Source organism: Camelus bactrianus, chromosome 1 (assembly GCF_048773025.1).
Source record: "Camelus bactrianus isolate YW-2024 breed Bactrian camel chromosome 1, ASM4877302v1, whole genome shotgun sequence".
NCBI classification, from domain to species: domain Eukaryota; kingdom Metazoa; phylum Chordata; class Mammalia; order Artiodactyla; family Camelidae; genus Camelus; species Camelus bactrianus.
This window is the reverse complement of record NC_133539.1, coordinates 89,609,082-89,621,205: the sequence shown is the minus strand read 5'-3', so window position 1 is coordinate 89,621,205 and position 12,124 is coordinate 89,609,082. Positions and strand designations below refer to the sequence as shown.

Below are 12,124 nucleotides of genomic sequence, written 5' to 3'. Positions count from 1 at the left end.
ACCTAAGCTTTCCAGTTGGTGTGCTGCGTGCGGTCCACTGTGATGCCAAGGGTCGGACACTGGATGCTCTGTAAGATACCGACTGCCCAGGAGTCAAGGAAGGTCTGGTGTGTCCCGTGGAGCTAGTCACCTACAATCAAGATGCTCCTTGGAGGCTCAAGAGAGAGCCCTAAGCAGGGTACCTCTGACTGTGTGAGATCACTGAGCACCAGGCACAACCGGCCACATCCCACACAACTTGCTTTGTGGCAACCTGTTAAACCCGCCCACGGGGTGCCCTCCAGCCAGGATGGCCCCTCAGTGCCCCATCACTGCCTTGTGGTCATGGGACCGTGGAGCTGCTGGGTTTGGCACTAGGTGCGCATGGTGCTCAGTTCACAGCCCAAGGGGGCTCAGAGCAGGCACTCCACCATAGCAGCTTGGAATCGTGGTCCTGATGTACAGTAGACACTGCCATGTATTTGTGCTGGTGGATTCTTTTAGTGACATTCAAGCTTCTTGCAAGGTTACTGCTCCAGTAACACCTGCCTTTTCTTCACACTAGAGCTTCACCACTACTTTGAAGTACATGATCTGAAAAAGCTATATGGTTTTGAAAAAATCTATTTGCATCATCACAACAAATTTTAATATCACATTTGTCTATGAAAGGATGAAAGATCTGTTATATTCTCTTGGCAACTATTATCAGTTTTAAAGATTAAAAAAATTAAGTGTTTCAAACTAGCAAATTGTATGAACAAAGTTTCTCATTCATGTTGACTAACAAGAGATGATCATTAAAAAGTCAACACCAAGAAATGTTTATAACTCTTTCAGGCATATAACCTTGTATCAAAGTTATGTCCAGAGAAATAAGCTGAAATTTCTTGGTAAACAATTTGGGAATATTTTACATGGAAGTTTTACCATAAATTCAATATTGAATATCTTCCCTAATATATTACATTTTATTTTTGTTATCATAATTATATAATATAATAAAAATACACTAAAATTTTGCCACCAAGCCACAGAAAATTGACTCCAAATTCCCTATGGTTTATTCCAATATATCTTTCAGATATTAACATTTTCTTCACATGCCAAATGTGGAAAAGGGTTGAAAAATCACCGATTTAGAACAGTGAACATATCATTTGCAGGTCACAACAATTACACATCCTTTTATAACAGACTTTTTATTTCTGTTAAGCCATTGCAACAACAAAAACTCCCACAAGAAAAAGAAAAAACACAGCAAAAAAGTCAAACAAAACACAACTATGGGTTTGACCCAGTCACTTCCTGTCCTCTCCAAGGCCATGTGCCATCAGCCATCCCATTTTTCTCCTGAATCATTAATCTCTTCCTCTCCTGGGCTCCTTCCCTTTGGCTTAAAAAACAGGATCAAATTCTCCATCGTAAGAAAGAAAGGAATATTCCATCAGCTTTGCATTCTCAAATGAGTATTTTCTCTCTCACCTTCTTTTCACCACCAAACGTTGTCAAAAAATGTTTATGCCAACTTCTCCTTCCTCTGCCCTTCTTTACTTCTCAGTTCAAAATAGTCAGGTTCCTGCTCTGGCCATGGTACCAACATCATCTCAGATGATCATCGCCTTCGTGCAAAACTCTGTAGTCTCTTTCCAGTCCTGACCGTCCTTGACATCTTCGCCGATCACTCTCTTTCTCCTTTTTTAAAAGCTATTATTTATTCAGCACTTCTTGCGGGTCAGGAATTGTGCTAAGTGCTTTATTTAGATTACTAAATTCAATCCTCATGATAGCCGAATATCAGGTAGATCTGACTCTACCCATTTTACAGAGGAGGAAACCGAGACTCAGTAAGATAAGCAAAATTCCCCAAGATCCCACAATAAGTAAGAGGCAGTACTGGGCATTTGTACGTCCAAAATCTTTTCAATCCTTGATTGTCTTCTATGACAGTTTGTTTGCCTTGTTCTTTATTCTTATCCTGTATCTCTTTTACTCATTTTCAAGACTGGGGACATTTTCAGTCATTAATTCTTTTAAATATTTTTTTCTGAAGTTTCCTCCTGCTACTCGTTTTCTGAGCTTCTAATGACCCAAACATTAGACCCTTTGTATCTCCCCACAGGAGCGAGAGAGGCTACACTTTTTCTACTGTCGCCGAATCTTTTTTTCTCTGTTTACATTAGATAATTTCTATTGATTTGTCTTCAAATGTACTGACTCTTTCTCCTGTTATATCCATTCTGCTATTCAGTCCATCTGGAGACCTTTTTATTTTGGTTTTTGTATTTTTAGTTCAAAAATTCCCATCTGGTTCTTTTTATATCTTCCATTTCTTTGCTGAGACTTTCTAACTTTCCATTCATTTCAAGACTGCTTATCTTTACTTTTTGGAGCATTTCTATAATAGCTACTAAAAAGTTGTAATTCCAAAGTCTGTGTTATCTCAGTATTGGCATCTGTCATTTATCTTTCCTCATGTGAGTTGACATTTTCCTGGTCCTTTGTATGATAAGTAATGTTGGATTGTACCTTTGATATTCTATTGTTATGTAATGAGACTTGGGATCTTGTTTAAATCTTATGAAGAATTTTGATATTTCTGTCTTAGGAGGCAGTTGATCTGGTTGGGGTCAGGTCACAAGTTCTGACTAGCCTTCTATGGCTTATAGTTCTAATCACAGTTCAGTTTGCAAAGTCTTTGCACAGCTAGTGAGATCTGCGCCCTGTGTGTGCCATCCAGTGACCAGTGTGGGACCAGCATGGTGGTCTGTCCCATTGCTCAGTTCTCATAGTCTTTGGTAGCCTATTTAGGGTCAGGTCTACACATGTGCAGGTCAAGGGTGAGCCAGGGAGTTCATAAACAACTCGATGAGGTTGATTTCCTGAGCTCTTCTCTCTCTGGAATCTCCTGATACTTTTCAGCTCCCCTTTTCAGTCTGGGTGTTCAGTTACTCCCCTCTGCTGTGTACTTCCCGCAACATGGAGTACGCGTTCCCAGACATAAGATATGCACTCAGTAGGAGAGGGTCAATTAAGTGCCACGTCCACTCCTGGACCAAGAACAGTCAGCAGGGTGGGTCGCCTTGAGCTGATTGGCTTACACCAATGAGGACACACTCCTCAGGGGCTGAGGATGGTTGACATTTGACAAAATCAGGCTCTGTCAAGAACAGGGACAGGGCTGTTGGGTAGACAATGAGTAGTGTCCAGACACTGCTTCTTTCTTCCTTTTTTCCCCCTAAACCACTAAATGTCAGCAGCACCCTCCCAATTGTTCAGGCTTAAAACCTCAGAGTTTGCATCCCCCCCTTGCTTATCCTGCCCAACCTCACCCTGTAAGCAGCCAGGCAAATGCTTAGTCTAAAGATGCCCCCTCATCAAGGGCTCTTTCTTTGAGCCTCTCTGGTTTCCTTGCCTTGGATTTCCCCTCTCTGTGGTTAGCTTCCCAAAGCAGAGAGCAGCTGATCATCAAACTCCTGCGGTCTACACAACAAAGTCCTCAGCTCTGTGATCAAGGCCTCCCTGCCTCTCCCCGTGCCTTTCCAGAAGTATCTAGGATGCATGGCCCAGGGTCCCACGACACCCCTCTGCCCCTGACACCTCACCAGCCACATTTGAGTAAAAGTCAGTCCTTAAACATACTCTGCACTTTCTGCCTTCTGTTCCAGCTGTGTCCTCCTAAAAGACCCTTCCACCCAGTCACATCATTCAGAGCTCAGTTAGCATGCCGTGTTCTCCCTGAAGAAGGCTCTGAGACCGGGTTAGAGTTAGGGTCAGGGTCAGGGTCAGCATTCATCTCCCTTTCCCCTTAGCTCTGTGGCCATCTCTGCTGTAGCTCTTGATCACAAAGTCCCTGCGTGGCACTGCTGTCTCCTTCACCAGAGCAGGAGCTACTTAAGATGCGAGACCATCTCTTGTTCTGCTTTGTGGCCCCCACAGTGTCTGGCCTGTACCTCAGACACAGTAGACGCTGAACACATGGCCGTTTCATTAGACTCAGCTAAATGGACTTGACTCTTTAGCCTCTGGTGTAACATTCTTGGGATCAAAGCAATTCAGAAAAATAACTTTCCCCTTCTAATAGGCTTCTGTGGGGGTGTTATTCAGAAAGGCATTTAATAGGAGAAATGACTCTCTCCCCAGTATAGCTGGGTGCTCACCTCTGTGCTGCCGTAGCTCCCTGTACTCCTCATTTTATATCATTCATCATTTTTCAATTACTTGGTCAGGATCTGCCCCCCCCTCGCCTCCTGCTTTCTTATCATTCTTTGAAGGCAGGGACTGATCTTTCTTTCTCCCCGCTGTATGTCTGACAGTTTCAGATTTGCAGAAAGCACTCACAAATATTTATTCCTTGAATGGAGCTGAATAATTAAGAGCTACTGAAAAGAGGTAAACAGAGGTTTAAGTTCATTAGATAGCATTGCAAATTGCAGTGATGAGAAATAAACTCAGATGTCTAGAATCCACTGAACAACAGAAAATAAGAAAACACCTTAAAATATAGTCTACCTTTACCAAGACAATCTTGACTTTTCCTTCTCTCGTTCTCTTTCTCCCTCTTTATTAACTTCCTAAAGTCTTTCATTCTCCTTTCTTCTCCCTCCTTGTTTGTGCATGGGGATGGGGCTGCCAACTGTCTCCTCATTTCCACTCTCATCTTCTCACACGTGAACAGAGTTTTAGCACATCTTAAGGCCACCTGGGAAGGTTGTTATTTCTTAGCTCCCCTTGAGACATGGTATAGCCATGTGACTAAGTTCTGGCCAGTGGGATGTAAGTAGAAGGATGCATGCAACTTGAGGGTCATGCCCTTGAGGGAAAGATGTTCACTTATCCCCTTCCCAACATCTGAAATGCAGGTGTGATGGCTGGAGCCAGAGCAGTCATGTTTGGCCACAAAGTAGAAGCTGCATGATAGGGTGTAGCAAGAAGATGAAAGAAGCCTGGATCCCTAACCCCATGTAGCCACCAAACTCACCCTGGCTGCTTCTACCCACATTGTTAGAAAAGTGATCTAGAGAAATATTTATTTTATTGATCTTTATGTCTAAAATAATACCAATATTTACATGCTTAATAATATGATGCATGGCCATCTTTAAGGCCATTTTCTACAATAGGAAAAAAAAAAAAAAAGGATAATGTTACCTTTGAAAAATCCTACACCCATAGACCAATTCTGGCTTGGCTTGGCTTGGCTATTTACCATGTGACAACACTTCTGTCATCTGGAACCTACCTCCAGAAGAAAATGGCATGGTCTATGGGTACAAGATATTTCATTCCCAAAGGAGAATGTATAACCATGAGGGAATTAATGCAAGCACAAGACAATAATGCAAGCATTTTATGTCTTGCTCTCTGTCATGAGAAATTATAATATTTTGTGATATTTCTATTGAAAAATAAAGTTGACCTTTCAGTGTCTAAGTGAGAAAGGAAACATTATAACTGGATGTCTACTGAAAGCCATCTTGATTATAAGGAAGGGCTTAGGAGACTGTACCCATCTGGACTTTTGGGACAAAGGTAAAAAATCTAACAATAACATCACTGATTTATTTAACTTTACCTTGAGCAGAGAGCAAAAGGGATTCTGTTGAAAAAGCCCTTTAAATTATGTTTGTCTCTCAGAGTTCTGAATCTTTTATTCACTTCTCAATAAAAAGAATTAAATACTTAATTTATGGCCTAGCAAAGCAAGGGGGATTATTGGCCAAGAATCCCCCTAAAACACTTAGGGTAAGTACCTAGATAGTATGCATTTTATTAATTTAGCTGCTGAGAACTTTGATTGCTTTCTCATATTTATGTAACTTCTCAAACTTATTGGTGATGATAACTTTATATTTTGTATTTTAAGAAAACAGTAGACTCTTGGCATTCTTAGATTTAACCTCATGGTTTCTGATATCCATGAAAAACTTTGGAAGTATACAGTATGATGTGATATTACATAATTGCTGCATTCACGGAGGAAATTACGTCCCAGACTGATCCATTTGACAGTTCACAAAGGTCTGGGAACATTCAGGATCTCACCTCCCAGTATGATCACTACCCTCTCTCTTCAGCAGGAAGCTTGCCTGGTTCAACAGACTTTGTTCATCAAGAAATCTGAGGAAGAGAGGAAGGGTTTAGCTCAGCAGTAGAGCGTGTGCTTAGCATGCACAAGGTCCTGGGTTCAATCTCCGGTACCTCCATTAGAATAAATAAACCTAATTACCCGCCCCCCAAGTAAATAAAAATAATTTTTAAATAAAGAATTCATTTAAAAAAAAAAAAGAAATCTGGAGACAGTGTCCTTCTAGAGTCTAGGCTAGTGGTGCTTAAAGGACCAAGAGAAGAGACTATTTCCCTTCAAAGCCCTTTTGTTAGTCCTTATTGATAAAATAGGTGTTAGTTACTGATCCCTCTTCCTTACAAACCAGTCCCTTGTTGAAGGGACAGAAAAAAATATTACTCGTAGATGTGCAGTTTGGCAGGAAGACTATCACTCAAGAGATGTCAAACGAGTAAGGCCCTTCCGAGTGGCTTCCTGGACTAGAAGCTCCCGTGTGTTCCCTGCTCCGTTCAAGAACCTAGCGCAGGGCCAAGTGCACAGCAGGTGCTCCACAAACACCTGTTAAATGAATAGCAAATAGATCGTGCGCATAATGCAAGGAAACATACAAAATACCTCCTGCCTTCAAAGAGTTTACCGGCCCTACGTTCACAATTCATAAATTAATAGAAATCAGTTTCCTAAGAAGCAAAGATCAGTACAGATTTTAAGTACTGTGGTTTTTCTAGAAGATCATTCTCTAGGGTTTGGATGGAAAAGTTGAAGGTGAGATGGGCCTTAAGAGAAAGAGGAGGAAGAGAGGAAGGAATTCCAGAGACAAAGAAAGACAGGCATTAATGTGCCAAAGACCCTGGGCAGATGAAACGGCAGGAGAAGGGAGTGGTTGAGGATGAAGTTAGGAAAAGAAGCTGGACTGTGTGTGGAAGGCCCGGGACCACCGGCTGAGAGCCTGGACTCTGCTGTGGGTCACGGGGAGCCACTGTGGTTTGCTCCACTGGAAGGGAGAGAGAGGAGGGGGCAGGAAGACCTGGTAGGGGGCAACTGCTATCTTGTCTGAGTGACCAGGGAAGAATCTAAATTAGGGAAATGGCAGGGTGCTGGAGAAAAGGAATTGTAACCCGAGAAGCACAGTGAAGCACCCCTGTGGGAGCGGGAGGTAAAGCTGCAGTACCTTTGCCTGGAATAGCAGCAGGTGAGTTAACCACGGGCTGCTCTGACGCAGGGTGGACTAGAATAAACTCCAAAGTAGAAAAAACTTTTTTAACTTACCAAGCAGCTTTATTAGCTTTGTTTAAAATTTTTTTCAGAAATATACAAGTTCATTTATTTTAAAAAATACACAAAGTATACAGACACAAATAAAATTACTCCAAATCCCACTCCCACCCACCAAGAGAACTGTTATTATTTTGGTGAATACTTCTCCTCACATTTTCTATGCACGGATACATACAAAGTATGACAGAATCTTATTAAGATGCAATCATTCCATATTTGCTGTTTCAGAGTCAATTTTCCTCACCCTCTAATCTGTCGGAAATATTTTTTCATATTGATAAATACTGATCTACATATAACAATGTCAACTAGTTTGCCTATATCACAACATCCCACTAATGGGTATTTAGATTCTCACTCTGCATGTTACAATAAATCCTGTGATTAACCTAATTATGCATATCATTTCTCACCCGTATCTAAGAAGTTGAATCGGCAAGGTCAGAGGTATGTATCATTTTATGATTTGACACACATTCCCAAACTGCCCTCCAGAAAAGTACATTCATTCATTCATTTACTCAATAACTACTTTTTGAACACCTACTATGTACCAAACTCTGTTCTATATGCTGGGAATACAATAGTGTATAAAATGGGCAAAGTCCAAATACCCTATCCTACTGTATAGCACAGGGAACTATATTCTAATCCTGAACAGCAGACAATAAACAAACAACTAAACACATAATATATTGTCAAATAGTGGTAAATGCTAGGAAAGCAAAATAAAACTGAGGAGGGGCCTGGAGAGTCCCAAGGGGCAGTGGAGGGGTGGGAGAATAGAGTGTTTTATAGCCGATGGTGGGAAAGGGACTATGAGAAGGGACTGTGATCAGACATGTGAAAGCCACGGGAACAGTGGTACAGAGAAGGAACAGGAAGGGGGAAACACCTGACGTGGGAATACACCTGGCAACACACCTGGCGTGTTATGGCCAAAAAGCTGGTGTCTCTGGAGCAACTGAAACAAGAGGGAGAGTCATGGGAAACGTGGGCGGAGAGGTGGCCAGGTCAGACCAGAGAAGGATCAGACCAGCATGTGGAGAGATGTTCCCATTGGTTACGATATTGGTCAAAGGGATCTGAGATTCTAGTCTGAGAATATTACAAAAGAGAAGGAGAAAGGTAGAACCAGCTTTAGTTGTATCTTACCACTTCTCAGTATTCTGTTCATTAGATACTGCCTAATGGACACTTGCATTCCTCCCCTGCAGCCCCGCTTTCCCACTTACAACTAGGGTCTGGCAAGGATGGAACACAGGTCAGACTACGTACATGGGAGGCGACTCAAGCTTTCCTTATGTTCATCATGCAGGTCTTATTATGAGGTTTTGCCGTACCTCCTCACTTCAATCAGATTTGAAAGCTCCTTTTGCCAGCCTCTTACCTAAGCTGAGAGATTCTTGGCTCCCCTGATTGGAGACCCTCTGTCATCTTTACAAAAACTCAGGCAGCCATGTGGGCTCATCATGGCTGACTTATATGCTAACTTTCCCAAGACCTCCTAACACGGAATTTTTAACATGGAAGGTGGTCTATAAATGTTCCCTGGATAAACAAACGAATGTATTCACAACTTTTCTTTGAAGGTAACTTGACTTTGTAGGAGCTCTATTCTATTATTTGGATTAAGCATCAGTTTCAGAGGATACATTGTGACCGCATTCTCCAACTCTGAGGCACTTTGATCCCAGCTCCCCGAGCCCCACCTTTGGGTGTCTCCTTACCATCTGCTGGGAAGGTCCAGGAGATTTAAATGCGCCCACAGAGAGTGCCTACAAACAGCGTTTAGGGCTAGGTTTGAGTAAACATAGGACTTCACTCTGCCCAAGGTATCTGCCTGCAATGACGATTTCTTCTGGAGTGGTATTTTAGAAGTTGCATGGCAAAAAATAAGACTATGATAGAGTTACTAACTAATATGTATAAAATAGATAAACAATAAGGTCCTTCTGTATAGCATAGAGAATTATACTCAATATCTTGTAATAACCTATAATGAAAAAGAATATATATGTATAACTAAATCACTATGCTGTACACCAGAAATAAACACAACATTGTAAATCAAGTACTCTTCAATTAAAAAAAAAAGACTAACTTAGAGCAAAAGAAATTTTTTTTGTAATTAAAAGGAAAAAGGTGATTTTTCTGATGATGGAAATTGCAATGTTGGTTAATTTACTATTCTTTAGCTTACACAAAATTAATAACAGCATTTTCTTCTGATTATAAAAGTAATTTGTACTCATTCTAGAAAAAAATTTAAATATCAAAAAGCATAAAAGAGAAAATAAAAATTACCTATAATCCATTATCCAGAGATGGGCATTTTTGACATTTTGCTGGATTTCCTTCCATTTTAAACATAATTATGATCATAGTATACACATATAGTTTTATATCTCTTTTTCAACTAACAACAAATTCTGAACATTTTCCCCAAAGTATGCTTTTTAATATTATTACTAAAAGATACATGACATTCCAGCTATGCCTTTGTCATAGTTTATATTATGTGCCTATTACCATGAGGAGAGACCATTTTCAACCTATATTGTAAATTGTTATAAATAATGTTACAGTGAACATTTTTGTACAAGTCATTGTCTAAGTCTCTGATCGATGCCCTAAACTAGACCCTTAGAAGTGTAATTATGTGGTCAAAATATGTGGTATTTTTAAAGGCTTTAGATAAATATTTCAAAACTGCTTCCCCAAAAGGTTGTATTAATTTACACTTCCCTCCCACTACCCCTCATCCATCCCCCTCGCCCCACTCTATTTGAACAGAGTAGCAAAGACTTGCTGTGTTCAAATCTCAGCTCTCCAGTCTTAGGTAAATTATGAACCTCACTAAAGCTCGGTTTTCTCATCTGTAAATCAGGGCTAGTAATAGTATCTAACTCACAGGATTGCTGTGAGAATTAAATTAAATGATAATATAAAATTGCCTAGTACAGTCCTGGAACATAGCATGTAGCCATTGTCAGCAGCTGTTACCAGTAATCAGCAAAATCGCCCTTCCCCAAATCACGCCTAGCCAGAGGAATAATTGGGTGCAAATTCCCCTAAACACAGTCAGAAAAAAGTACCAAGCTTCCCTGTTGAATAAAACTGTTTGAATAGCTGAAGTCACTCAATCATTGTAGCCACACAGAGCCTCAGTATTCTAAAAATAGTAGCCGATTTGGTTTCCACCTGGAAAGAAGAGGGTCTTCTAAACGGTGTTTTCTGCCCTTTATACCGTATTTAAATAACGGTATAATTTTTCTTTATTATTTCAAGGGAAAAGATTTATTTAAGGGCCAATGTCTCAAATTTGGATTTGTTTTCTCCAGCAAGAGAGGGAATTAACATAAACAGCTTTGTAATTAATTATCATAAACAGGTCTCATAATCATCAATCTACTACATTTTGGTCATAGCCTCTCAAAAGAGATCAATGTTTAAATTTTTTTTTTTAAAAAGTCCCTGAGCAACTTAACAAAGAAGTTATTCCAATTAATTTGACAGATCTGCTGGAACTTTGCTTAGAATTCAGTGAGTTTTTTGTTTGGCTGTCCCCAGAATTTTTGGTTGAGATGATCCCAAGGTAAATGAAATCAGCTGTAGAAAGTTGATTATCAGATAGATGCCCTAAAACTGTTGCGTGAAATTGGTTTTGTTCTATTCAAATCCCAAACAGACCCATTTCAATTGCTTTATGAGAATACATTTGCCTAATCTTTTTATAGAGCTAGATATTTACTGGGTGTGGAAACATTAGTACTCAGCTTCTAGAGAGACACTACTCAAAACTGTCCTGTGTCCATTGTCTAAAAGGATATTACCACCAGTGGGATAAATACATGGAATGTGTTCTAAATTCTTTGGAGTTTCTTGACACTGGGTAAATTTGTGTCATTGTTTAGGAGAGAAACACTGGGGTATTTCATGCTGTGAAAACAACAGAGGAAATAAAATTGTAGGCTATCAGAGGAGGTCCTGGCTCCTGCTTTCAGCTGGAGTTTCTTCTCTGGAAGTCTACTAAACAAAAAGCTTTGGTCTGATGCCAAAGGTAGCATTTGGGAACAGAAAACTGATTCAACTCTTCCCTTTCTGAAGTTCAATTTTGCCCAGTGTATTCCTGTCCTATTTCTTTCTCCCTACTCCGAGAGCAGTGTTATCAGATCCTGTAAGTTTGCCACACAATGGGTCCCAAACAAACAGAGATATATGAAAACAAACAGTTGGGTTTAGATATCTTCCTGTCCAACTGTTTTGGCCAGAAAAGATGGGTAATTCCTCCTGTGAGATAGATTAGAGAAAAGTTCTAACTTAGCATTGTCCAGAACCTGAATCAGGAAAAGGCTCCCCTTCCTCCCCGCTGCAGTGCGTATCACAGCTTGACAAGCAAAGCATAGGATCGATTTTTGCCCCAGACTGTCTCTTTGCCTGCACAACCGTACTGTGTAACTGCAGATTTCGTTTTCACAAGTGCCAGATGTGTTGCTGAATTCTTACAATAACACAAGAAAATCAACAGGGACAAATGACAAAATATAACCTCAGACCTCAGCTCTGATCTGGAAATCAAAATGTTTTATCGTGAATCTGCACATGCCCAGCTCTGTGCAAGGCCTGCAGGGGATACAAACGGAAAAGAAGGATTCTAGGAGCTCCAGAAGGATGCTATGGCATAAAGGTCTCTCTGTGTGTTTCTCATTGCTTGTTATAGATTTAGGGGGAAGGGGAGAGAAGGATTATCATATTATCTTCTCAATAATAGGAACTTGTTTAAAGTTCTACGCTTCC

The 12,124-nt window shown here is 40.5% G+C and overlaps 1 long non-coding RNA gene across 4 annotated transcripts in view; it reads right to left on the bottom strand.

Moving 5' to 3' along the window:
• Nucleotides 1-12,124, bottom strand: part of LOC123616001 (uncharacterized) — a 47,541-nt gene that overhangs the window by 26,073 nt on the left and 9,344 nt on the right. The gene's annotated exons all lie outside the window — the stretch shown is intronic.